The sequence below is a fragment of the Cibotium barometz genome, chromosome 26 (genome assembly GCF_041138505.1).
Source record: "Cibotium barometz isolate CiBa-2024 chromosome 26, ASM4113850v1, whole genome shotgun sequence".
Taxonomy (NCBI): Eukaryota; Viridiplantae; Streptophyta; class Polypodiopsida; order Cyatheales; family Cibotiaceae; genus Cibotium; species Cibotium barometz.
In genome coordinates, this window is record NC_141071.1 from 5,246,381 (window position 1) to 5,272,491 (window position 26,111).

Consider the following 26,111-nt stretch of genomic DNA (forward strand, 5'->3'; position numbering starts at 1 on the left):
CTTACATACATACATATATGTATACATATACAATGCATGCATGCATGCATTATGTATGCATAACATATGTATGTACTACTATGTGTGTATGTACTATGTATGTACAATGTATGTATATGTATATTTATATGTATATGTATATGTATTATATAGATATATATATAATATGACATATGTAGTACATATGACATACATCCGTGCATATATATATACATATATAATGCATGCATGCATGCATTATGTATGTAGAACATACGTATGTACTATTATATGTGTATGTACTATGTATGTACATGCACATTGTATATGTGTATGTGTATGTATATGTATATGTATTATATATGTATATATTTATGTACATGTATTATATAGATAAAGTAAAGCTTGAAAATAGTTGAAGTTAAATAAAGTTTTTTGAACTGTCGATCTTTGTCCCATCCCCGGGATGGCCCTATCCCCTTCCATGCTCCCGTTCGTCAAGAATGCTTACATACATACATACATGCATGCATGCATGCATGCATGCATACAATGTACATACATACACAGATGCATGTATATACATACACACATGCATGGATTCATACAATGTAGATACATATATACATGTGATATACATACATATATACATAATGTCTTACATACATACATATATAATGCATGCATGCTTGCATTATGTATGCATAACATTAAACATATGTATGTACTACTATGTGTGTATGTACTATGTATGTGTATGCACATTGTATATGTGTATGTATATATATATATGTATATGTATATGTATTATAAAGATAAAGTAAGGCTTGAAAATAGTTAAAGTTAGAGTGTTTCAATTTTAAAAAATAACAATAAAAGAGAGCTCGATAGCGTTGTTTACCAGAATTCATATTCGTTTATGCACCGGTGTCTGACCAATCTCCGCAAAAACAACGACAGCACGGAGTGCAATCACAATTGCAAGATAGCAAGCGACAGAGAGAGCAACAGTAGGTAGATCATGAGAAAAATATAGACAACATTATGTTTAATGTAAATGAATCAACCGGTATATAAATTCTGTATCTGTCCATTTTTTTCGTTGCACGTCATCGCTTAAGCGACGTAATTTTTATCGTCGCTTAAGCGACGTTTTTATCGTTGCTTAAGCGATATATCTCGCTTAAGCGACGTTAAATAACTTTTTAAACATTTTGTCGCTTATGCGACGCTAATGCATCACTACAGGAGTCGCTATTATAGTCGCTTAAGCGACGTATCATAGCGGCGCTTGTAGTGATGGCTCAACACGTCGCTTAAGCAAAAGCGTCGCTTCTGTCGTCGCTACGAGCCCATGGACTAGTAGTGATATAAAATTATAACTCTTAACAGAATTCATTATGTAAATATATTTTTTAAATTACCCTTGAAGACTCAAATAAAAAATACCCTTGGAATAGTAATCATGCTATCCATTTATAATAGCCTCTTGTGGAATTCATAAGGGAATTAGATTGATATTGGATTATTGTAGTCATGTTTACAACTAGACCCAATGGACCATACTACTTAATGCAATAATATTAGACTACACATTGAAGATCTTGGTATAGCATTCAAACCAATCAAATATTATGTGGGTCTTACAACTCCATAACATCTTCCCAAGAAGATTTCCCTCAGTAGTTCATGCATAGCCTATTTGGTTGTGCACAAAACCTATCCAAGTCATCTCAGGCTATTTGACCACTATCTAACTCCGAATTTGGATCGTTTAGGAATCAAAGCTTTTCAAACAAAAGTATCTTCTTTGCATGGCTTTATGACACAGAGTAGCTTGGTATCCACACCATTGCAATGATGAACGTGAAATATTTATTTGACTTATTGATTTCCTATTATCCCCTCCATTCTTTGGTCCATTGTTAATAAGTTGATGGAGATATCACTCTAGAATAATAACCTTTATGTCAATGTATCCACATAACTTTTCATTATCAAGATAATGAGCTTATGCACAAAGTAATTCTAAATATTGATGTGCTTGCCAAAATGGAACACGTATTTCTTTGTTATGAAAATCTCATTATTGTATTATAACTCTATTGGTTTCTCCTCCAATACCCCCATCTCCCTTGGTAGGATCGGTAGGCTCTTGTTCATTGATAATGTTTTCTTTGCAACCTCCTCTTATATTGTCTTTGAGCTGCATATGTTATTGGGGATGGTGGATCCTTTTTTAATCATCAGAGAGTTGCTTAACCCACTTAGGAAATGGCTTGGCCCTTCATGGTTCCATAAGCTTGTTTTCTCTATCCTTAAATTCCACATATTATGGAATGGGTGCAACTTTAGAGAGAGAGCTCAATATTTTATTGCGAGTAGTTATATTGATTAGGTAGAGATTCCATGGCTACTTAATGAAATGAAGGATAGCTAGACTACTCCATTTCATGTGGATGCTCAAGAATACCACATCAAGATTAGACATGATCTTCCTTACCTCTACATCATAGAGTTAATAGCCCTTCAACTCTCTGTGGGGGGGGGGTCACTTAAAAACATGTAAGTCTACTAGGTGTGATCCGTTAACAATGGTTTTTAAAACCAAGATTTGGAGAATAATTTACAAAAATCTACTTACATAACGGGGTTTTAAATAGAATTTTGAAGTCTACTTACATAAGGGGGTGGCATTTTGGAAAAAAACCTGTAAGTTTATAAAGAAAAAGGGATCATTTTATTAAGTCAAAATTCACAAAAAGGGTATTTTTAAATACCCTCTGAGTGTTGGAATTAGGGTTGCAGGAATGCACACACAACTTCAAGAAGATGAGAAAGCTTGAGCACAACACAGTAGTGTATTATGAGTGCCAAAAATGAAAGATAACAAGCCCTAGAAGATAATGGGCGTATATACAATGCACGGGGGAAAAAACCTCCTAGTGAGGGAAAAAGTGCCCCGGCGGTCCTAAGTGTGTTCACACACATCACTACTATAATATGGTAACAAATCCCCCCTGGAGTGATGCGGTGAACAAGAGCTAGCACTCATGTATAGGGAAGTGTCTAGCTATGTGGACGAATCCACAAAAGGGAGTAAGCCCAAAGCTTTGCGAAAAGCTTCGAACTTCTCACGAGGCAGAGCCTTTGTGAAAAGGTCTGCAAGGTTATCCTGTGTTGGCACATAAGCCAAACTGATCTCTCCTGCAGAGAGTCTCTCCCTGACATAATGGTAGTGCACCTCAATGTGCTTCGTACGAGCATGGAACACTGGGTTCCGCGCAACTGCCAATGCGCTCTGACTGTCAGTGAAGATGGTGGTGGCAGATGGCTGCCCAACACCCAAATCAGCCATAAGGCGTCTGAGCCACACACACTCAACCGTAGCTGTGAAAGCTGCCCTGTACTCAGCTTCACAACTAGAAGTGGCCACAGTAGGCTGCTTCTTGCTCAACCATGATATGCATGAGCTTCCAAGCATGAAGCAAAAACCACTTGTGGACACGCGTGTGTCATAACAACCAGCCCAGTCAGAATCTGAAAAAACATGTAAATCTGGCGGCAATGATCCCCCCTTGGGATAAAACAACCCAAGATGCCGAGTACCACTCAAATAGCGAAAGATACGCTTCACTGCCTGCCAATGCTTAATGCCTGGGCTATGCATAAATCTGCTCACCTGTGAGACTGCAAACTGAATGTCTGGCCTCGTAATGCATACATAAATGAGGCAACCAACAGCTGTCTGATAGAGTGTGACATCAAAGTGATCTCCAGCATCATGAAGACTCAACTTCAAACCTGTCTCCATTGGAGTAGCAATAGGCTTGCAGTCTTCAAGGCCAAATCTCCGCAACAATGTTTCAATATACTTTGTTTGACACAAAGCAATACCTCCATCACACTGCTTAAATTGTATCCCCAAATAATGATGCAAATGCCCCAAATCTGACATCTCAAAAGAGGCATTCAAATCAGCCTTAAAATCAGCAATATGACTCTCATTTGGTCCTGTGAGCAGCATGTCATCGACATAGAGAGCAATGATTAGATGTACACCATCCACACGTTTAACATACAAAGTGCTTTCTGTTGGACTATTCTGAAACCCATGTGCAGTCAAATATGCATGTATTTTTTCATACCAAGCTCGTGGAGCTTGCTTTAAACCATATAAAGCCTTTTTTAACCTGCACACTTTGTTTTCCTGCCCTCTTTGAACAAAACCACGAGGCTGCGATACATACACCTCCTCATACAAATCTCCATTTAAGAACGCAGTCTTTATGTCCAGCTGATGTACATTCCAACCATTATGAGCTGCTAATGCACAGATGCTACGAACAGTGGTCATACGACATGTGGGAGCAAAAGTCTCATCAAAATCAATGCCCTTCTCTTGAGCATAACCTTTTGCAACAAGCCTAGCCTTATGGCGATCCACTGTGCCATCAGGCTTACGCTTCAATTTGTAAACCCACTTAGTGCCAATGGCCTTCTTGCCAGGGGGCAAGTCACATAAAGACCATGTACCATTCTTCATAATAGCATCGTATTCTGCTTGCATAGCAGCCATCCAATTTTCTGAACTTTGTGCCTCATCAAATGAAACAGGCTCACTTTCATCGCACATACTAGAAACAGCCAATGCATAACAATCTGACGCATAAGAGGCACCATGAGAGCCAGAACGAGTGCGACTAGACAAAGGGGCATCCAACTTGCTGTCACGCAAAGTCTGCACCAGCCATCTAGGCATATTCCTAGAGCCCTCAATCTCTTGTCTCTCATCCTCAAGTGCATCATGCACATCTGCATCAGATATAGGTTGATCTGTGCCATCATTTAAAACCTGCATAGGCTGAAAAACTGCCTCATGAGGTATTGCACTTGACTGTGCACCACTGAAAAGAGGCAACAATGTATCATAGACATCACGTGAGCTGATATCTGTCTCCTTAGTACATGAAACCAAGGGTTGAACTGCATCTTCCACAAATACAACATCACGGCTAACCAAAATGCGCTTTGTCTGTGGATGATACAAACGATAGCCTTTGCTCTCAGCACTATATCCAACAAAAATACATTTGACAGCTTTGTCATCCAATTTTCTGCGATGTTGCACAGGCACTAATGCATATGCCAGGCAACCAAAAACACGTAAATGGCCAACAGATGGCTTGCGGCTATGCCAAGCCTCATATGGAGTGACAACCTGTAATGCTTTGGTGGGACACCTGTTTAGTACATAAGTGGCACACATGACAGCCTCAAGCCAAAAACCATGTGGTAGACTTTGACTCTTAACCATACATCTTGCCATTTCCATGAGAGACCTGTTTTTTCTCTCAGCCACACCATTTTGCTGTGGTGTATACGGCACTGTACATTGGTGTTTTATCCCACGCTCAGCCAGAAATGCATTAAATTCTGAAGACATATACTCCCCCCCTCGATCTGAACGGAGGGTGCCCATCTTACTTTCTGACACATTTTCAGCCATAACCAAAAACTGTTTGAAGCACAAAAACACTTCGGACTTTGCCTTCAAAGGATATACCCATGCATGCCTGGTAAAATCATCAATGAAAGTCACGAAGTAAAGGTAGTTTCCAAATGATGGAGTTTGCATGGGACCACAAACATCACTGTGAACAAGCTGCAATCTGCGTTCAGCTCTCACTGATCCATCTTTGGGAAAGGAAGCACGCTGCATTTTACCCAATATGCAGCCCTCACAAACATGCTTGACAGGTGCCTCAAGCTTAGGCAAAGAAGACACCATTTCAGATTTCTGCAGGCGCAGCAAACTTGCAAAATTCAGATGACCAAAACGTGCATGCCACAGTTTTGCATTTGAAATAGCCTGCGTATCCATAATAGCACATGCTGAATCCTCTACACATTTGCCATCCATATTGAGCTTATACAGCCCTCGACATAGTGAACCAGATGCTACAATGATGTCACCACAAGAGAGATCATGAACAGTACATCTGTCATCCACAAATTTTACAACCAAACCTGTTTTGGCAAATGCGGAGACTGACAGCAGATTCTTTTTGATCCCTGGCACATACAATGCATCAAAAAGTGTAAAGGTGTTGCCATTTGCAACATTCAGCACAATCTGTCCAACTCCTTCAACGGGATAAGAGGAGTTATTGGCACAAGTGACAGTATTCCCTGTGGGAGCAGACTCAAGGAAAGTGAATAAACTGCGCTGCGAGGTGATATGCTTAGTGGCACCACTGTCAAAGTACCATACATCTGAATCTACTGCAGACATACATGTGTCATGCAAAGATGGGTCATAACTGCACTGCGCATTGAATGCCCATTCTGTATCTAGCACAACATTAGCAGATTCATTGTTAGAAGGAGAGGCATCTGCAACAGCCATACCAGCCTCTTTCTTCTTAGCCTCTTTCGCAGCCAGCTTAGGACACGCTTTGATGACATGATCATTTCCCTTACAGTACTTGCAAAATGTCTTCTGTTTGTCACCCTTCTTCTCATCTTTGTCTTCCTTCTTTGGTTGCGCAGCATTTGCAGATTTCTGCTTACTAGAAGAAAAGCCAGCTTTACCTTTCCCGCTTCTCTGACTAGCAACGAAAGCTTGATCTGCGACACGCATAATATTCCTGTTTTGCCTTGACTGGTCTTCTTGCAGCAAAACAGAAACTAACTCCTCAAATGATAAGGCATTGGGATTGCCTTTCATCATCAAGCGAAGAGTGGAAGCAAAACCCTGATAAGAATCTGGTAGACCATTCAAAACAGTCTGCACAAGTGAACTGTCTGACAGGATTTCATCTGCAGAAATGAGCTGCTCTTTGAAATCCTTGATCTTTGTCAAAAAGCTATCCATAGAATCACCTTCGTTCATATGCTCACTCTCCAACTGTTTTCGGAGATAAGCAACACGAGCCTCATTTCTTGCCTGATACAATGTGGCAAGTACATCCCAAGCATCCTTAGAAGTCCTGCAGGAGCGAATATGTGGGATAATGGTACGTTTGACAGACAGCGCAATCAAGGCATGAGCCTGCGCATCTCTACCATCCCAACGAATCTGCTCTGCTGAAAGTGGTGGTTCTCGAACAGCTGCTACAGCACTTGTGCCTGCACCATCATCAACAGTACCTGTTTCTGATGTATTTGCAGCATTCCCAGCCACAATAGGACGTGCATCAATACCCTGCACAATGTTCCATAACCCCTTTGCTACCAATACATGTCGCATCATATATGCCCACAATGGATAGTTGGTGCCATCCAACTTATCCTCAGCAGCCAACATGCGGAATACATCATTGTTGTCAGCCATGGCCAATGACTGTACTACTAGATGTAAATGCTGTCTGTAAGAGGTAAACCTGTATAAAATCGACCTGTGCTATGTAGCACAGCCCAAAACAGACGAATGGGCACCTGTCCTGCAGATTTTAATCTTGACAGAAAATCTGCACAGTAGGACGATTTTGCCTGCGCAGTACTTGGAATGCAAAAACGGAGGGCGAAATGACTTCAGATCAAAATTCTGAAACCTGCAGACGCTCGTGAAACCTCGTCGCAATCGGAGGAGATGAAGCGGCAGGTGCCGGTGATGCTGCCCGGGAGGAGGAAGCCTGCTCTGATACCAATTGTTGGAATTAGGGTTGCAGGAATGCACACACAACTTCAAGAAGATGAGAAAGCTTGAGCACAACACAGTAGTGTATTATGAGTGCCAAAAATGAAAGATAACAAGCCCTAGAAGATAATGGGCGTATATACAATGCACGGGGGAAAAAACCTCCTAGTGAGGGAAAAAGTGCCCCGGCGGTCCTAAGTGTGTTCACACACATCACTACTATAATATGGTAACATTGAGTGCATCTTGTATACAGTAGGTCTTTCTAAAAGTACACCCCTTGAGCTTCGACTCCACAATGAAGTGAAGGATACCTTCTTCTCCATTTCGTGTGGATTCTCCAAGAGTACCAAATCAAGATTGACCATGACCGTCCTTACCTCTAGATCATAGAGTAAAAACACTTTGACACCAAAATGCATTCTAGGAAGATACAATTGAAACTTTTTAGATCCATTTGTTCCTATTTGAGTCTTGAACATTCTATAAAACATGTATAAAAGATATGTGAAATTAACAACTCGAGTTGTTTTTACTAGAGAGCCTCTCTAGTGTGTCAGCATATCCCTCTAACCACTTCGATGTAACTCCTATTCATGATATAAACTTAAGGTGTCATTCCCTTAATCACTTTGGTGTAACTCCTACTCAAAATATCATGTTCAAAACATACACATGCTTGGGGGGATGCACTACTAATAAGAAACTGTATGTTTCACATGCATTAAAGGGGTATTTAAAAAACTGCTTAAATGTGAATTTCTTATGAATAAAGTAATCCCTTTTACTTTATGGACTTACGGCAAAATAGATTTAAAACCCCCTTCTATAAATGTATTTCTCTAAAATTACCTTAAAATTTTGAATTAAAAACCCTTTCATTTGAACCCACATGCTATACTTACATATTTTTAGGTGAACCCCCTGAGTACACATCTCATGTTCAAAATATACACATCGTCGGGGGGTGCACTACTAAGAAACCCTATGTATCACATGCATTCAAGGGGTATTTTAAAAATCCCTTATGGACTTATAGGTTCTTTTTTTCAAAATCAATTAAAAAACCCCTTCTATAAATGTATTTCTGTATATTTACCTTGAAATTTTGAATTAAAAAACCCCTTCATTTGAACTCACATGCTATACTTACATATTTTTAGGTGAACCCCCTAGTACACATTAATGTTTATTTCCTCGCCATCAAAGGTAGTCATGAAACCTTTCTCATTGAGCCCACTATAAGTCACTTCATAGACCACTCTATTCTTGCATTCTACTACTACACTTTACTATGGTGTATTAACCATTTTCCACCCTCCCTTGAGTAGACCCTTTGAAGTCAACTCTCTACCACAACTTATTTTGCAATCCTTTAGCTTCTTTCCTATCTCATTCTCAATTCATGCAAGCTAATGCTATTTTTTTCAAAAAAATCCTTAGGCTTATTTTAAAAGCCTTAGCTTTATCCTCTATAACATATACCCAGATTTTTCTTGTAATATGAAATAAGAAGAATTGTTGGGTGTTCCTATTTCTACAACTCATATCGTTTAAAACATATACCTAGATCTTAATTTTAATATTGTCAATCACCAACATGAAGTAGAGAGAACATGGGCATGCTAAAGAAGAGATTGAGCTTTGTATAATCTACTAGTTGCTATAATGTTATTTGCACATTGATATCAACATGGGCACGTTGAAGAAGAAATTGAGCCTTGTGAATAACCTTGTAACAATGGTTCCCAATGTTATTTGCCCATCTCAAGAAGGCTCCACACACATATAGCATCTATCAAAAAGCTAATAGCCTCTCTCAAAAATCTAGTAGATGTTGCATGATTCTAATCTTCTACATTTCCTTCAACACAAAAATCCCAAGTGCTCACAAATATTTTATGGTATAACTACCAACTTCTCCCCACATTAGCATGAGAAAAAACCAAAATCTTTTTGAGGTTGTTACACTTGGTTTTCCTTCCAACAATATTATTGCTAGCATTCAAGATGAGTGCACCTTCCCAATGGATGTTTAGTATGTAGAGGACATTTGGTATTATTTAAATATAGCGATCATTTAAACCCTACCAAAAACCATACATCACAATCAAATTTTTCCTAAACCTTAATGGATGTGTTATTATCCCATTATTTGTCTACAATTTTGAGAAAATAACATAAAATTGATATAAGGAAAAATAGGCTTACCAAATCTTTGATATCACAAAAATACACCACCATACCTATTAGATTTAAATTTGATATCACAAAAGTACACAACCTAACCTATTGTATGTTTTAAATTTTATATTTAGATAGATTCACTCCATCTATGCCCAAGTCAAGATGCAACCATTATTTCTTAATGTGAACTTTGCCAATTCAATGTGGATAGGAAAGAATCCTTATCATGCCATTGATTAAACAATACTTTGCATGGCATGTTATCAACTCACTGACATAAAAATAAGTGTTGGATGTGTTGTATAACATGAGAGTGCGACAATGCATTTTGAGGACATTATTTCAGCTTGTAAAGACTTCCTATAATAGTAAAGTGCCACATTTTTTGAGGCATTTTTTCACCTTGCAAGTCCTTCATATAATGCTCCTCCCCACACATTGGATATTACTCTATCATGGCATGGGGCACCCCTAAGGAGCACACAATAAATATTGTGCATGCAATGTGCATAATCGATACCAAAAGCATCGAAAGCATCACCTCTTATTGTGGGAATCCTTTTTTTTTGTAAAAGCATCTTCTTCATTAATCTATTTGGACAAAACAATTTAACTTTGACATATTTTAAAGGTATATAAATCAATGTGGTTTAGGGTGCATTAGTTTGTTACTTGAACACGTCCTATTTCTTAATTGTTTGAGTGACAAAGAGCCCTTCCTCCATCTCATATTACAATAAATCATGGACTATAACCACCAAGCATTCTCTTGAACCTCATGTGGGGGTAATTACATAGTCGATACTATTGCTCTAGTTTCTAAGCGCTCCTTGCAATGCCTGAAACATTTTCTTAAATTTCTCCCAATAATAGAAGGTACATGGGATACTCTACAATGCTCTTCCTCCTCCTCCTCCTTCTAACCTGAAAGATTGGGAGAGCATCATCATTATACATTTTGTTGATTGGTGTGTATATATAATTCCACATAAGTGCATATACTAATTAATGAATTTCCTAGAGGTCTCAATGGTAAACGGATGAAAAGTCATTCATGCATACATGTGTTCCACATACACACGGGATTCTAAGACAGGCTAGCGTTATTGGTTCATACATTTGGGGCCATGCTAGTGTTATTGGTATTGTGGGTAATCCTCTGTGCTAAATACTGAGCTAGTGTTATTGTTCTTATGTGTTTGTGCCTATTGCACGTAGTCATAAAAAATTGTGAGAGGTCCAATTAATTCCAATATGAGAGGTTGAATTAATTGTGAGAGGTCCAATTAATTGTTACAACTAATATAAAATTTTGTTGTTTGTGAGTAATTATAAGTGATAATGAGTAGTGTGATGCTTCTGATTGAGTTGTCACGCATGGATTGTGATTTTGTACATAGCGCATGACTTGTATAATTGAGGTGATGATTTGCATGCACACATACTTTAGTAATTTTGTTGCAAAACCTTAGTTACATGGACACATGGTTATTTTTATAAAAGCAAAGGTCCAAATTTGGATGTTCAAGCTGTTATTGGCTCCAAGGGTCAAATTTAGAAATACAATCTTTAAATACCCATGGGAGGGAGATGGAGCCACTCACATAAGGGGAGAAGATTATATACCCAATGCTTGTGCTCTCTCTGGTACCTAAAAAAACTTGTGTTGAAGTTTAGCAATAAGAGGCATTGGAGTGTGTGCCTCTTCCTACACACAATTTGCCTTCCTACCCAAGCATACCATGTGACATGTTCATGAAAATGTGTCGCCATCATTAAATCTTGCTATACATTGATTGAGAAAATGCAAAAAAGGATTTGCATTGACTGATAGAATGCAAAAGTGTGCATGGGCAAATTAAATGCTTTTGATTCCTTTTCTTCATTGGAAACTTTAAATCCTCAGTGACTTTGCCATGGCAACTAATAACTTTTCTCAAAACTACAAGCTTATGTGACATTCTTGTTGGCCAAACCATGTGAGGATGAATTCGCATACATTACTTACATGTGAGAAGCTCACATGTAGAACCTCACTACATGGATGTTGGTAGTTGTGGAGTGTGAATCGTCCCTAGTCCTACCCATCTTCAACCGATGAAACTTGAGTCATTTTTCACAATAGTAGTGCCCCACACATTGTGCCTCTACTCATTTCACATTCTCCACCAGTAGGAAATTCCTCTATTATTGCGGCAGCGAGCTTGCTGGCCTTGCTCGATAATTGATCGACTGGGACGAAGGCCTAGCTTCTATAAAAACCGATCATCTTCTGGCATCCGCAGCTTCAACATACCCACCGATCTCTCTTTCCAAACCATGTGATATGCATCTTTAGCATAACCTTGTTTTTCTCAAAGCACCCGATTTAATTTAATGATTCCAAGGGAAGTACAGCAGAATACACGCCCCTACTGATCGCCGTTCAAAGTTTAAGCCAATGTTTTCAGGCACCGCTGTGTCCAGTTGCAGAAGAGAGAGAGCACAACCCTATAAGTGCTCTAACACGGTAACACTTGCACAATCATTTTTTAGTCCCAGTGGAGATATTATGGTCAAGATTTATTACCATTCTGGCATCTTGGGCTGTGTTCTCTCTCTTTTGCAGCTGGTCTAAGTGATCTTCATTACAACAACTTGCTCTGATCTTCTCTACGGCTGAATTCTCACTGCTCAGCCGTTATGGCAGAAATATCTCTAAAACCTGGCAGATCTTAGCGAATGGCTTATCAGTTCAACCAAGATTTGTACCTTTGCAGGGTTTTCACTATGCTACGCAGAGAACTCTTTCAACCTCGCCCTAGTTTTCATACCTCTTTTTTGGGTAATTTTGCATAGCTCCCTCATCAGTTCACCCAAGACTTGTTTCTTTGCAGGGTTTTCATTATGCCACGCACAGAACTCGTTCAACTTCGCCCTAGTTTTCATACCTCCTTTTTGGGCAATTTGAATAGCTCCTTTCAGGGCAATTTTTTGGCAGAGAACTCGTTCAAATTCGCCCTAATTTTCTTACCTCCACCGGTATTTAAAGCTCCTATTTGAGTAATTCTCCGTTTGATTTGTACCTTATAAATTCACCCAAGATTTGTGCTTCTGCAGGGTTTTCATTTTGCTACGCACTGACGCAGAGAACTTGTTCAACTTCGCCCTAAATTTTATACCTCCCTTTTGGGTAATTTGTATAGCTCCTTGTCCGGCAAGGTTTTGTGCCATTGTAGGGTTTTCTTAATGCACGCCTCACAAAATCGTTCAACTTTTACCTTTTGTGTAATATCTAGAGCTCCTTTATGAGGAATTTTTTACAGTTACTTTTATGCATTTTTTTGTGAGGAAATCTTTCTGAAAGGAATCCTTTAAATCTTGTGTGTGTGTGTGTTATCTCGTTTCGCTGCTTTCTTTCGGAAGGTTCCTCCACAGCGTCGCTCCGGACGCCTTGAGATGCTACCCGGACGTACTGTCCAGGATCTCTCTAACGAAAGCGCAACACCTGAAATTACATGGTATTAACATTCGAGGGTTTCTCTTTAGTACGTTAATGCCCACGTTTGAGGTGGAAAGTGTCCTTCAAGCTGTGCTTCAGCTCCTTTGTTTTTGTGTTTTTGGTGTCTATTCATGTTATATTATATAACTTGAATAGTACTGAATAACTCCCCTCAGGACAACCCGAGCTTCTTGGAACGTTCACTCATAAAACTCGCTTGCTATTCTATATAGGGCACCAAAATGTTTAAATATATTATGTGAGTTTTTCATGAATAAGAGTGTTTTTCGAGGTTTCATTTTAGTATGTAATGATTAATGCTGAAAAAGTCAATGAAATGATAATAGTCCTTGCCATTTCTATTTTCATTCATTCACCCATATTTATTAGGGTCTCACAATTTATTTAGTATGTAATGATTAATGCTTGAAAAAGTCAATGAAATGATGACCCTCCTTGCTCTTTCTATTTACATGCATTTTCCCATATCCTTTCCATTTACGGAGGGAGAGAGAGGAGGACGAGGGTGGCACCTGATATACTAAGGTTGTATTAATTAAATGCCATGTTAGTGGCATTGAATTAATACACTTACAGAAAGTTTACGTGAATACACTTCGACGAGAGAGAGTGTTCCATATATATCTATCTATTAATATATATATAAGTTTTATTTTCATCCTACTAGTATTTGGTATGTTTTTAATTCTTTTTTTTAAATATTGGCTTTTGTCCTTGCAAGCTAGAAGGATATGATGGTCTCTTTGTCTACATCCATTACTAAAGTTTTGGAAGAAAGATCACATTTTATTTTATTTTTTTGGAACATAATTATATTTATATTTATAAACTATGCAAAAACATATACAATAGTCTGCTTTTCATAACAACCACTTAAATCCTATCACATATCAGTATTAAGTAAGGCACATATTTGATCCCACCTCTCCTCCTCCCGAAAAAAAGATGAATGTTCCCAAGATTTGTGATACCCCAACTGCAAGCCATCCAAGTAGAGACTCGGTAGTGCATCTATGCTCTATGTGCTATGCACAAGAGGTCTATATATCGATCTATGATCTATGTATAAGAGGTATATACTATTCTATGCTTCAAAATATAAGAGCTCTTATGCATGGATTTAAGAGCATAACAAATCTATGCTCCAAAATATAAGAGCTGATCTATGCTCTATGTATAAGAGGTTTATGCTACTCTTTGTTACAAAATATAAGAGATCTTATGCATGGATCTAAGAACATAACAAATCTATGCTACATAATATAAGAGATATTATGCATGGATCTAAGAGCATAATAAATCTATGCTCTAAGAGCTTTAGAATGCAAGATAGATCTATGTATAAGTGCTATATTCTCTAAATCATAAGAGCTCTTATTCATAACTCTAGTCATATTTCTAAGAAGGGAGTGGTTATAGAGTGAGCACAAACAAGGGAGCAGGGACTAGGGTCCTATAATCTATCTTTTCCACGAGAGCTACAAATAGGAAGCACGTGCTAGTTTTTTTGTGGTACATTGTGAGCAAACAATCGAGAGAGAGAGAGAGAGAGAGAGAGAGAGAGAGAGAGGGGGGGGGGGGGATGGGGAGGGGGAGGGGGAGGGAGCGAATCCGCTTGTGCTCGTAACAAAAGACTGCAATCATGACACAAAGGAATACATGAGAAGAGAATTATGATATACCTAAATGTGAACTTGAATGAAGCTTTAGAGAAACAATCTTCTTTACAAGTTAACAACAAATGAATTCTCATTTCTCTTTTTCTCAAAAAGTCAAAAAGCCAAATCAATCACCAAGGCATCCTAAAGACTAGCCAAAATAGACCAAGCAAATGGGAAGTACAATCTTCTTTCCAAGCAATTGAACTCCTATAGAAGGTAGGCAAAAAAAAAAGCGTAACCAAGCTGTGAAGTACTAATAAAGAAGGCTCTCTATGTGGACAACAAATGTAAATACAATGGACATAATGGATCATAGGAGGAAAAAATGAACCTGATGCACTACAACACATAAGGGTATCAAATCTGCAAGGACAACATCCATACAAGTGAATTTTCTTTCTATACACAATGCTAAAAGCTAGGATACATCAAGGACATTATATACCTCTGTCGCATATGGACGTAGAAGGACGTAGAAGGCACTCATAGATTACTTCATCATTCTCTATCAAGATCACATGTCGATCCATGTATGCAGCAGCTAACCCTAGTGCGCCAGTTCCAACAAACATATCGATGATGGTCTCACCAGCATGGGTGAAGAGGGAACAATGTACTTGCAAAGCTTTTGACCTCTTTAATAGTCCCCCCTCCATGGATGATCTTTTCTTTTAACCCAATCCTCAGATGGCACACTACACACACAACAATCAACACACATGTTACTAGTGATGAAGGTTTAATGTTCATATTCTTTATGAGATTACCAATATACTCACTTGTCATGAACGAGATCAAGCTCAACGTCAAACTCATCGCCGAGTTCCATTTGTATCACTTGTTCAGAATGAAGCTCAAGTTCTCTCTTAAGAGCAGAAGAACATCCAAATGCAATTGAGAAGAGACATGTCACCTGCCCCAATCAACATACCAAACTTGTGAGGTCTACTCTTTGTTCACAGTGAGAAAAGGGGACATCACATACATTAATTACCTTTGTTGCAATTTGTCCTTTCTTTCGTCCAATGGTAGGTGTGCACTAGACCACCTACCGATGGAAGTGCACGAATCCCTTCTGTCCAGCACAAGACTCAACCTTTTGTGCCTCTTCCATTATGTACAAGCACACAAGGAATCCAGTATCAGACATGCAAAAGTTTGCTAAATTGAATGCTGCTCTACAAAAGTTTGCTGAATTGAATGCTACTGCAAAAGTTTGCTGAATTGAATGCTGCTGCATGCAAAAGTTTGCTGAATTGAATGCTGCTGCATGCAAAAGTTTGTTGAATGCAAAAGTTTGTTGATATAAACTTGCATGCTGCTGCTACAATTCTATATCTAAATTGAATGCTGCTGCTGCATGCAAGTCTATATCAACCTGATTCCACTTGGGTACCTTCATTTGAGAGCAACTCTCCACCATGGTATTTGAAGGAAACTCAACAAACACCATGTCCACACACTAGTCTACCATCTTTACCCTTACCTTTCCCCTAGTACAAATGATATTCAATCCTTCCAGAAAATTTGCCATCACATTCAATGGCACCTCAAGGCTTTGTATGTCATGAGCGAGGTCAATAATATTGATACAATATTCCAGCACTATGCGCGCTCACAACAACATACAGTCAACCAACGATTCAGTCTATTTGGGAATCAAAGTCAATCAACCACCAATGCAGTCTCTAGGATCTTACCAGAAGGTACTAGGTGGGTCTTGAGTGCTCTATCTACTCTATCTTCACCACAACCAGCAGTGGAGCTGCTACTAACCCCCCTTTGTGTAGAATGGGCTTGCTTCATAGCCTCCAATGCCTTTTGGACTATATCTCTAAATAGGTTCACAGGTGGTGTGACAAATGTACTACTTGACAAATGTACTACTTGAGTGTGGCTAGTCTACGCATGCAAGGTGGCAGGGTGGTTCTGCCAGAATAAAAGTCACATCATTCAAAGCCTTGCCCACACCTTTAGAAACAAACCCTTTCTTGTGTGATGGGTTCACAACATACCTCAGCAGTGGTCTCATGATCTTGCCAAATCACCACTAAAGTCATATGTCTCCTATACAAGTCAATTTCTTCCTCAAGAGCCTCATTATAATCAAGGTCTAGCTACCATGGGCAATGTTCCCTCTCTATGGCAGAGAGTGCTTGAAAGCATGATACTAATAATAAGCACACACACACAAACACTTAAATGTACCAACTTTAAACAAGAAATGTCAAAACTTACTCGGCCCAATCGTAGATCTTCGTACATGTAAGCTGGAGTATCAGTTGATGTCCAAACCGCTGCCAGGGGAGGCATTTACTCAATACCACTAGAGACAAGATGCTTTTGTAGCCCTCGATACACCAGACGACATGTAGCAGACTTCAAGGTAGGTTGCTCATCAATACAAAAATTGTGGCGGAACCCTCCCTGCTGGTGTGTCTTAAATGAGGTTCAATAAGACGAGCTGAGGCTGAACCAGATCTAGGAGTTTTTGTATATGAGTGTGGTGGGTGATGGTTCTGCTGTTACTCAGAGCTCATGGGTAAGTTAGAAACATCCAGTTATATATGATGGTATGAGTGGCTCGCAAAAGGGATAAGTTAATGATGTTAATGGCTTCCCATGTGCATGATGTGTAGTAGCTTCTTTATGGTATCGATGGGTCAAATTAGTGAATATCTCTTATGGAATGCAAACATGAGGGCATGCCAATGCACAAAGGAATGCATTTATGAAGACATGGAGATATATTTGAGTGAACAATTGGGGGATTCTATAAATCACATGGTCGATATGATGACATTATAAACTATGGAGGCATCAAGAGCAATGGAGATTCAATGGGGCATTAGAGTGCCGAAGTCTTTATTGAACGCGGGAGATACAATTGGATGATCTACTTTGTATTGGGAAGCTTGCCTTAATGCCAAGGTTAGGAGCATCACACACCTTATTGAATGAAGACTATAATAAGGGATATTAAGGGGGCAGCTTGCGTGGCATTAAAAAGAAAAATAATCGAAAGTATTGGAAATGGAAAGGTGGCACATGAATATTTTGGAAGAAGGAAAATGCGTGAAGATAGCTGCAAAAGGCGTGGGGGCACCGATTCCCTTGCGGGAAAGTGTAGAAAAACCAGAGAAAGGGAGAGGTGCGCTTATCAGAAAAAAGTCTGCAGAGAAATGGAGATAACCAGTTCGTGTTTGACCAGAGGCAAAAATTCCTGAGTGGCGGCTACTGTTCAGCGCTTGTAGGAGCTAGAAATGATGAGTAAATCGTGTGCTATCTAGTGATAAGGTTTTTAATAAATACATATTTTCTGCTTCTCACGGCCTGCAGGGTGGTTGCAAGATCAGGGTGCCCAGTTTTGTCCACTCAGGCACCCTGTAAACAGTAAAAAAACAGGCATTTGTTTACCTTTAGTAGCTAATCTCTCCTAATAAATGAAGGAATTTTGTTTCAAGTTCTTTTATTGGAACATCATATTCAAAGTTGGAAATATAGTTACATAATTTGATTAAGCATAAGATAGTCAAAAGTCCTCATTTTCTTAGGTACAAAGTCAATGTATACACCCTGTCCCAAATTTGAACTAATTCCATAAAATGCTAATATCTTTTACATATAAACTCATATGAGATTCCCACTTTGTACCTTAGATCTTCACATAATATGGAGCTTAACTTAATTTTTCAAGAAAATTTTAAGATATTTGTCTATTTTCTTTAAATATTTCAAGGTCTTTAAAGTGTTATAATATACACCACTTTTTGTACCCACAATAGCTACCACTTAAAATCTTCAATTTTGTAGATCAAAAGAGTGGGTAGATACTGAGACATTAGTAGAATGTGGTGGTTAGTAAAAATTACAAATCCAATGGTTGGATTTTTAATGATCTCTTTTTCAAAATTCTTCCAGACTATCAGAAGGCCTATAAATATTAATAATCTAATTAGTAAAATTACATTTTTGATGTGAATCATCTAAAACCTATAGGGACTAGTGTACTTGTAATGGTGCATCTATGAAAAAATAAATTGGATCACTCTAAGTATGGAAAGATCATTTGTTTATCATTTCATTATATTTTTGATTAATTTTAATTAATTAGACTAATTTATATTAATTTAAGTTATATTGGGTTAAATTAAGGGCAAGCATATTTTCTATTATTTGCTTGATCTCATTTTAAGTACCTTGCCTCCCAAAATTTGCTCTCCAAGCATTGTCCCAGTCCAGCATAAACTGGATAAAACTGGACACCCTGATCTTGCAACAACCCTGCAGCGAAGCGCTGTTTGGAATCTTACAAAAAAAAAACATGTGGAATCCGCCTTCGCTTCAGATAAGTGTTGAATTACTTATTTAATTTTTCACTCTACATACCCACGATTTGAAAAATCGTTAGGTCCATAAACCATAAAGGTTTTTTGTAAATCAAAAACGACTTGGTGTGAAGAGTTGTGGTACTAATATATCAAAAATCATGGGATCAAAAAAAAAATCAGAAAATGCAGCAAGGCTTTTGGTAAATTTGAATTGTTTCTACCCTAGTGGATCTGAAAAGCAAGCTATGGAATTTCTTAAAAAAAATCATGTGAGCATGTTATAGTTATGCCATATATCGTCTTGTACTTGTGAGTTGTTGGAATTTATAGGCAGGTTTTCAGGTGATAAAGAACATCATGAGATGATGGGATTGGAGATACTGAATGTATGGAATGAAAATGGTCACATGTATGTTGGAATTATTTGAAGGTTATGCTATGCCTACATGTGGTTGGCTTGAAGGATTTGGAAAAAGGAGCCAGTGAATCTATGCTTAGAAAGGGACAAGCACTTGGTACACAATCTTGTGCAATCATCAGGATGAATTCAAGGATGTACTGAAGTGAATTGACACATGTATATGTCATTAGAAATGGATATGTCTTATGCTCCTCGGGGAAAATTTTGTGTGTGAGTTTCCTTGTTAAATTTGGAACCTACTCTCACAGCTGGAAGTCTCGTACTTTCCCAGTGACACCGTCCACGTCACGACAGCGGGCACTCATAGTAGCCTTGGACACATAGAGAGAGAGAGTATCCATGCCTACATTAATCTATGTGCTAATTATTCACTAATTACGTCTTAATCACTTGCTAATCACTTTGTTAATTATGTTGATTCTAGTGTTTGATCCACCATAGCTCATCATTTTGCTCAAATTTCAACACTCATGAGTGGTCCCATGGTCGCTATCATCTTCATAAAGGCTGACATCGTCTCCCTCCAGTGGTTTCTCTAGAGGTCCCATTCTATGGGCTATAACATAGGTAGTCTCGGCATGATCAGCCCCTTCTTCATCTCTAAAATCATATTTCCAAGCTCTTCAAAAAGACCCTTCTGAGCTAGAGCCATGGTTGTGGGTCTCTCCTCACTTCTAGTTCCATGATTTTCAACCTACATAACAGATTTACGTTTTTTATGTCCTGGAAGAAGCTGAGATTCTCCCTCCATTTCACACACACTTAAATACTAGGAGCAACGATGACGGAGTGGATATCTAGAGGATTTGTTATCAATACTTCTTCTAGATACAAGGGTCATTTTTGACAAACAATATACTTCCACAATGGTTTCATAAGATAATAACGTTGTGCATTCATTCATAAATGGATAAAATAAACACAACATAATATTCCCTCACTAACACTCGAGGCCAACAGGCAGCCCCCGCCCCGCTGCCAACTACCAAATTTTTTGGAAAAGAACATCCCTTAATGCACAAATTTAATATCGGCCACCTCCCCAAATGAATGAAGTCGGCGGATGGCCACCAAGTGGCACCCATCGAATTCAATCCTATTGAACACAACGAATCATCTACATATCTTCCATCATTTTTCAAAACAATCGATCTCACAGAGTGTAAGGGGATTTCAATTAGATACATTGTGTGCATCTAAATGTAAGTATCGAACTCAAAAATTATCTTCTTTATTGTGCATGCTAGAAGTTCATTTTTTAATTCCTATTTTTGGTGGGTTTTTGACCTATCTAGATCTCTTGATTTTCTAGTGGGTTTTTTTTGCTAGATTTTATGGCCAAGGAAAAGCCCATATTGCCGACCCGCAAGCCAATCTAGATCACCTCATAGGCCAACTATAGGTCGACATCTTTCTCACGCTCAGCGTCATGAAAGAAAGATGTCAACCTTTTTTTTTGTTCACAAGCCGATTATAGGTTGGCAACTTTCTTCCGACCTTTATTTCTCCAAATAGGATGAGCATAGGTCTCGGCATCTTTCTTTCACGCTCAGCATGTGAAAGCAAGATGTTAACCTTTGTTTGTCCAAGGAGGCCAACTTTGGAGACGCTAGAGGCTGCCACTAGCAATTTGGGGACGTCAGAGACTACCACTAGCAATTTGGGGATGTCAGAGGCTGTCGGGAGTGATTTGGGGTAGACATCTTACTTTCACGCTCAGCGTGAAAGCAAGTTTCCTCCTGAATTAGTCCCTCTCGATAATTTTCAGAGGCATGTCTGTTAATGTTTATGTTTTTCAAAGGTGTAGGCTTCCTACACAGCAAGACCTTACTGTATGATTAAAAACACAAACTATTCACTGTCAATTTCCTGTGGAACAGAGACCACTTTGCTATGGGGGACTTCATGGATAAGATCGTGCTTAGGAACCCTAATTCAATGGAGGTCACCCAAAAATGCACAAGTCGTGCTCAAAAATTAGGAACCACGACAATACACCTAATATAGCAATTGAGGAGGTAAAAAAGTAGATGTGAAAAATTCCTTAATACAAGAAAAATGGAATAATAGGTTGGCACTCTAAAATATAAGTCGACTCTTGATTTTCAATGGAGATGCGCATAAGAATCTGTCCAAATTGTAGGGATTTATAACTAATCTATCATATTTTCAAACTTAAAAATTAATAGCCATATATAACGATAACTGAGATTTCCAAATCTTAGGAGAGATATTTACACTTCTAAATTTGCAAATCTGTGGACACAAGACCCTATTTCTAAATCACATAAGAATACTCAAAAACTGAGAAACATAAGCCCCTTTGTACTACTTGGATAACATAACAGAAAAGAAGTTACAGAATGCTAATCACTATTATCATGATTAGAGTCATCCATATCTTCATCTTCCTCAACATCTGGCTTAGTACCATCGTCGTCTAATAGTGATGTGGAGTTATTAGGAGTGTGGGGGTGGTTGGGATCATCACTAGAGGTGAGATCATCATCAGCCATGGGCAGTTGTTCTTCTTCCTCCTCTCTTCATCTTCAGACTCATTCTCCTCTTGTGCAGACTCTCAAAAGCCTGGTGGAGTCTCATCCGGGAGGTCCTTGGTGAGAGAGCTTTGGCAAGGTGTCGCTTCTCTCTTTTTGAAATCCTCCTCTAATCATCATCGAAGTTATGGTCTAATGATGAAGAAGAGGAAGACGATGACATGAATAAGAGCCAAAATGCATACCAAGAAGGAGGAATGACAACATTTAAGATAATAGGTGCTTTATGTAGAAATTAGTCTCTACGTTCTTCTTGTGAAATTTTTAGGATAAACAGATGTAAGAATATTAAAGACTTAATTAATGGGTTGGTTTTTTAATATTCATCTAGATTTGAATAAGATTAATGAGTCCTTGAAAATGGCTGGGAAGATAAGTTGTTCTTTTCTAGATTTGAAGAGGAGGACAAGTGACGATTCCTTGAACATTGACTTTGTCCATATTATACATTTTTTCTTTTTGTTCCCAATGAGAATGAGTGATATAGATTAAAAAATTAAATTTGACTTTCATTAAGAATAGGTTACATTGCATTCCAAGAGTTGTCAGCTCTTATGTTAGTTTAATTTATTCTATATTTAATTTCTATTGACAAAATCCCAAGTGTTCAAGCATATTAATTCTAAACCAACTTTTCTACATAGGGATGTGATTACTACAACCATTTTTTTAGGTGAGACTAGAGGTGATTCCTTGGAGGTTCCTTTCCAAGGGGGACAGGCAGAGGGGCTTCATAGAAGTCATTGCAACCTATCTTAGGGGTCTTCTCAAACATCACTGCAGAAGCTCTTTTGAAAACACAAGATGGTTTTGATATATTGGGTCCCACAACCACGCTTCTCGAAATCAAGGGGGACAAGTACTTTGTTCTTGAACAAAGTCTGTCCAACTTCTACCTAGCACATGGTGACGAAGTTGTTATAGGGTCAACGTGAAAGGCTTCGGGGAGTGCAGCATCAACCATGTATGTTTTTATTATTATGCTATTATTGCAAGTCTGTGATGTTTGCTAACCATGCTATTATTGCAAGTCTGTGCTACTGCTAACATGTGGTAATTTGATATGGATTGGGTACTAAATAGTGCAGTAGAAGATGAAGAGATGCAGACCCCTTGTTGCAAGTTCTTTGACCAAGATGTCATTGATATTGACATGGATCCATTATTTCCAGAATCGGTGTCTGCATTCCAAATCATAAGGGTCCTTCCACCCAATGATGTGCTACACACTTCTGTTGAGAGACTATGAATACAAAGGCAAGCTAGAATTCCTGCCCAAATAATATAATGGAAATTGCATTTTTGAGCTTATGAATGGAATAAAGTATATGGGGATGGAGAAAAAATATGAAGGAATTGTTTGGACAAAGCCTCAAACACAGACCAGGTCAAACAAGTCCTTTGTATTGAGAAAGTCAGTTTGTGGTGGCACTTTTTTTAGTGCATGAACGAGACGTGTGTGCTCTCGCTACGCTCCTCTAGGTCGAATAAGCTTTACTGGAAAGGATAATTGATAAAGGCACCACCTCAAGGATCTCTAGCAATGGGTAGTTATGGGGAGATAAAATGTTTTTTCTGTAAGCATGTACCTATATACACGGATACATTCTCTACAAGTGCTCACTACTTCATGCCAAGGCAATCAACACATATACGCTTGTTTATACATCGAGGATTCCACTCCCACTAGGTTCAATGGGGCATGTGCAGAGCGGCCCTCCATAACACCAAGATCCTTATGCATAAAGTTGTATAGATGGACCATAATGCAAGCCCCCAAAAAGTACAAATGATTGTTGCAAGGGAGCTCATTATGAAGGCATTCACTGATGAAGATAGATTACAAGGAGAGCATATGTCCAAGCTAGAGTTTACAAAGATGGAGGACAAATTGGGAGGCTTGCTTCAGTTGGACAAGTAAGGATTCATACCATGCTATTATAAATCCCCCTGCTGCATTCACTTTTGATCTGCTGCAACTACGTTTTAGGTTGAAGCAAATGCTCATGCATCTACGTTTGAGGTTGAAGCAAATGCTAATGCAACTACATTTCAGGTTGAAGCAAATGCTAATGCAAGCTAGGAAGGGCAACCGACTTGCTAGGAGTGGGCTTGAAGCTATCTTAGAATTAAAGCGAGAGTGCCATTTTGAGTTCTTCCAACGAGAGCTGATTTCCTCTCCAAGCGCAGTTTGAATCGGAACGTAGCTACATTTTTAAAATGCCCCCCATAGGACCTGGTTCAGGTGTTAATATTGTTCAATGCATGGACACTGATAAGAATGGAGACCTCAAGGATGCATGGGTGTGTTTGGATCACGTTTATCGAATAGATGGATGGCACATGATGGCTGCACATGTGTATGACCCAAAGTAAGTATCCATCACCTTCCCTAGAGCGATGGATTAGCTCTCTAACTTGTCTGCCCACTAAAGTTATTGTATTCTTTGTGGGTAGTTTGTAGCAATTATTGACAATAGCATGGGCAAAGTTTCAGCATGAGGACGAGGTTTCCTAAGCAATGTTCTGGGATAATCTAAATGTTGTAATGGTTGAGCAGACAAGAAACTGAGCTAATTTTTATGGTTTTATGTCTAACGAGGCAACCGCCAATTGGAATGCCATTCGGCAGGTGTTCAACAATGGAGAGGCAATTTCGGATAGGGAGAGTTCGTGCCTTTTTCTATGGCGAGACAGCCTCAATAGTCACACAGAGAAGTATATTTTCTCACGTCATCATGAAAGCCACATCAAAATGTGTGAACAACGGAGAACATGTGCTACTGTTGAAGATGTGGTTGTTCAATTTAGAAAAATCCATGCTTGGTGGGCCATTGGTAAGTCAGCAAATCGTAGCCTTCCCAAGCTCGATAGTTGCCTAAGCTGGTGGCACTACCGTGTAGGGCACTGGGGAAACTTTATCATTCAGGGTGGGGACCCAAAGGCAAATGCGATGGTGCCACGGACAAACCTGGTTGAATCCAAAAATGGGAGCTAGCTTGCTGGAGAGGGATATAAGCACAAGATATCCTTATATGATGCATGTGTCACTGACCTGATAAATGCAATCCTGAAAAGTGCTCAACAACTTGCATTCATGGGGGCAGGTACATTGGAAGAGGCCCTGATTTGTAAGTGCTCATGGAGAGGACCATGTCATGTAAAAAAAAACACATTTCCTTGGTGCAACCTCTCGGGTGGTGGGTGATGCTATTATGGGAATGCCCATGTTTGTTGATCGAATGAAGTTCAAAGAAGAGAAGAAGAGGATGAGAGAAAATAGGCCTTTGAACAAGGGGAACATAGAGAATGCTGCAAATTGTAGCCACATACCTGATTATGTATCTTTTATTGTTGATCGTGTTGATGTACAGACAGAGTAGGCAGTTGAGAGACAGATGGTTGAGTAGGGTTTGCAAGTGAGGTTTAATCCTCAAGGATGTTTTGTAGAAGAATTCAAAAATAAGTGTCGCTTGGTTGTAAAGGGTAACAGAAATGGTAGGATGTTTACTTTGGATGTGAACATGCCTGAGATAAAGGCAGCCATGTTTGCGCATGGAACAAGTGTCATTGCAGATATTGACATATGGCACAAGCGCATTGGTCATGTGAATGTACAGCGACTGAAGTCTATGTAGGCCCAAAATATTGTTGCAGGTTTGCCAAAGTTTAAGGTTGATGGTATGCATAAGGTATGTGAAGCATGCCAACTTGGTAAGCAGGCCAAACATGCTTTCCCACATGAAAAGCATGTCAGTGCAAGGTCATTGGATGTCATACATTTAGATGTATGGGGACCGCCGACCAAGACTGCAACAACAATTGTAGGTTGC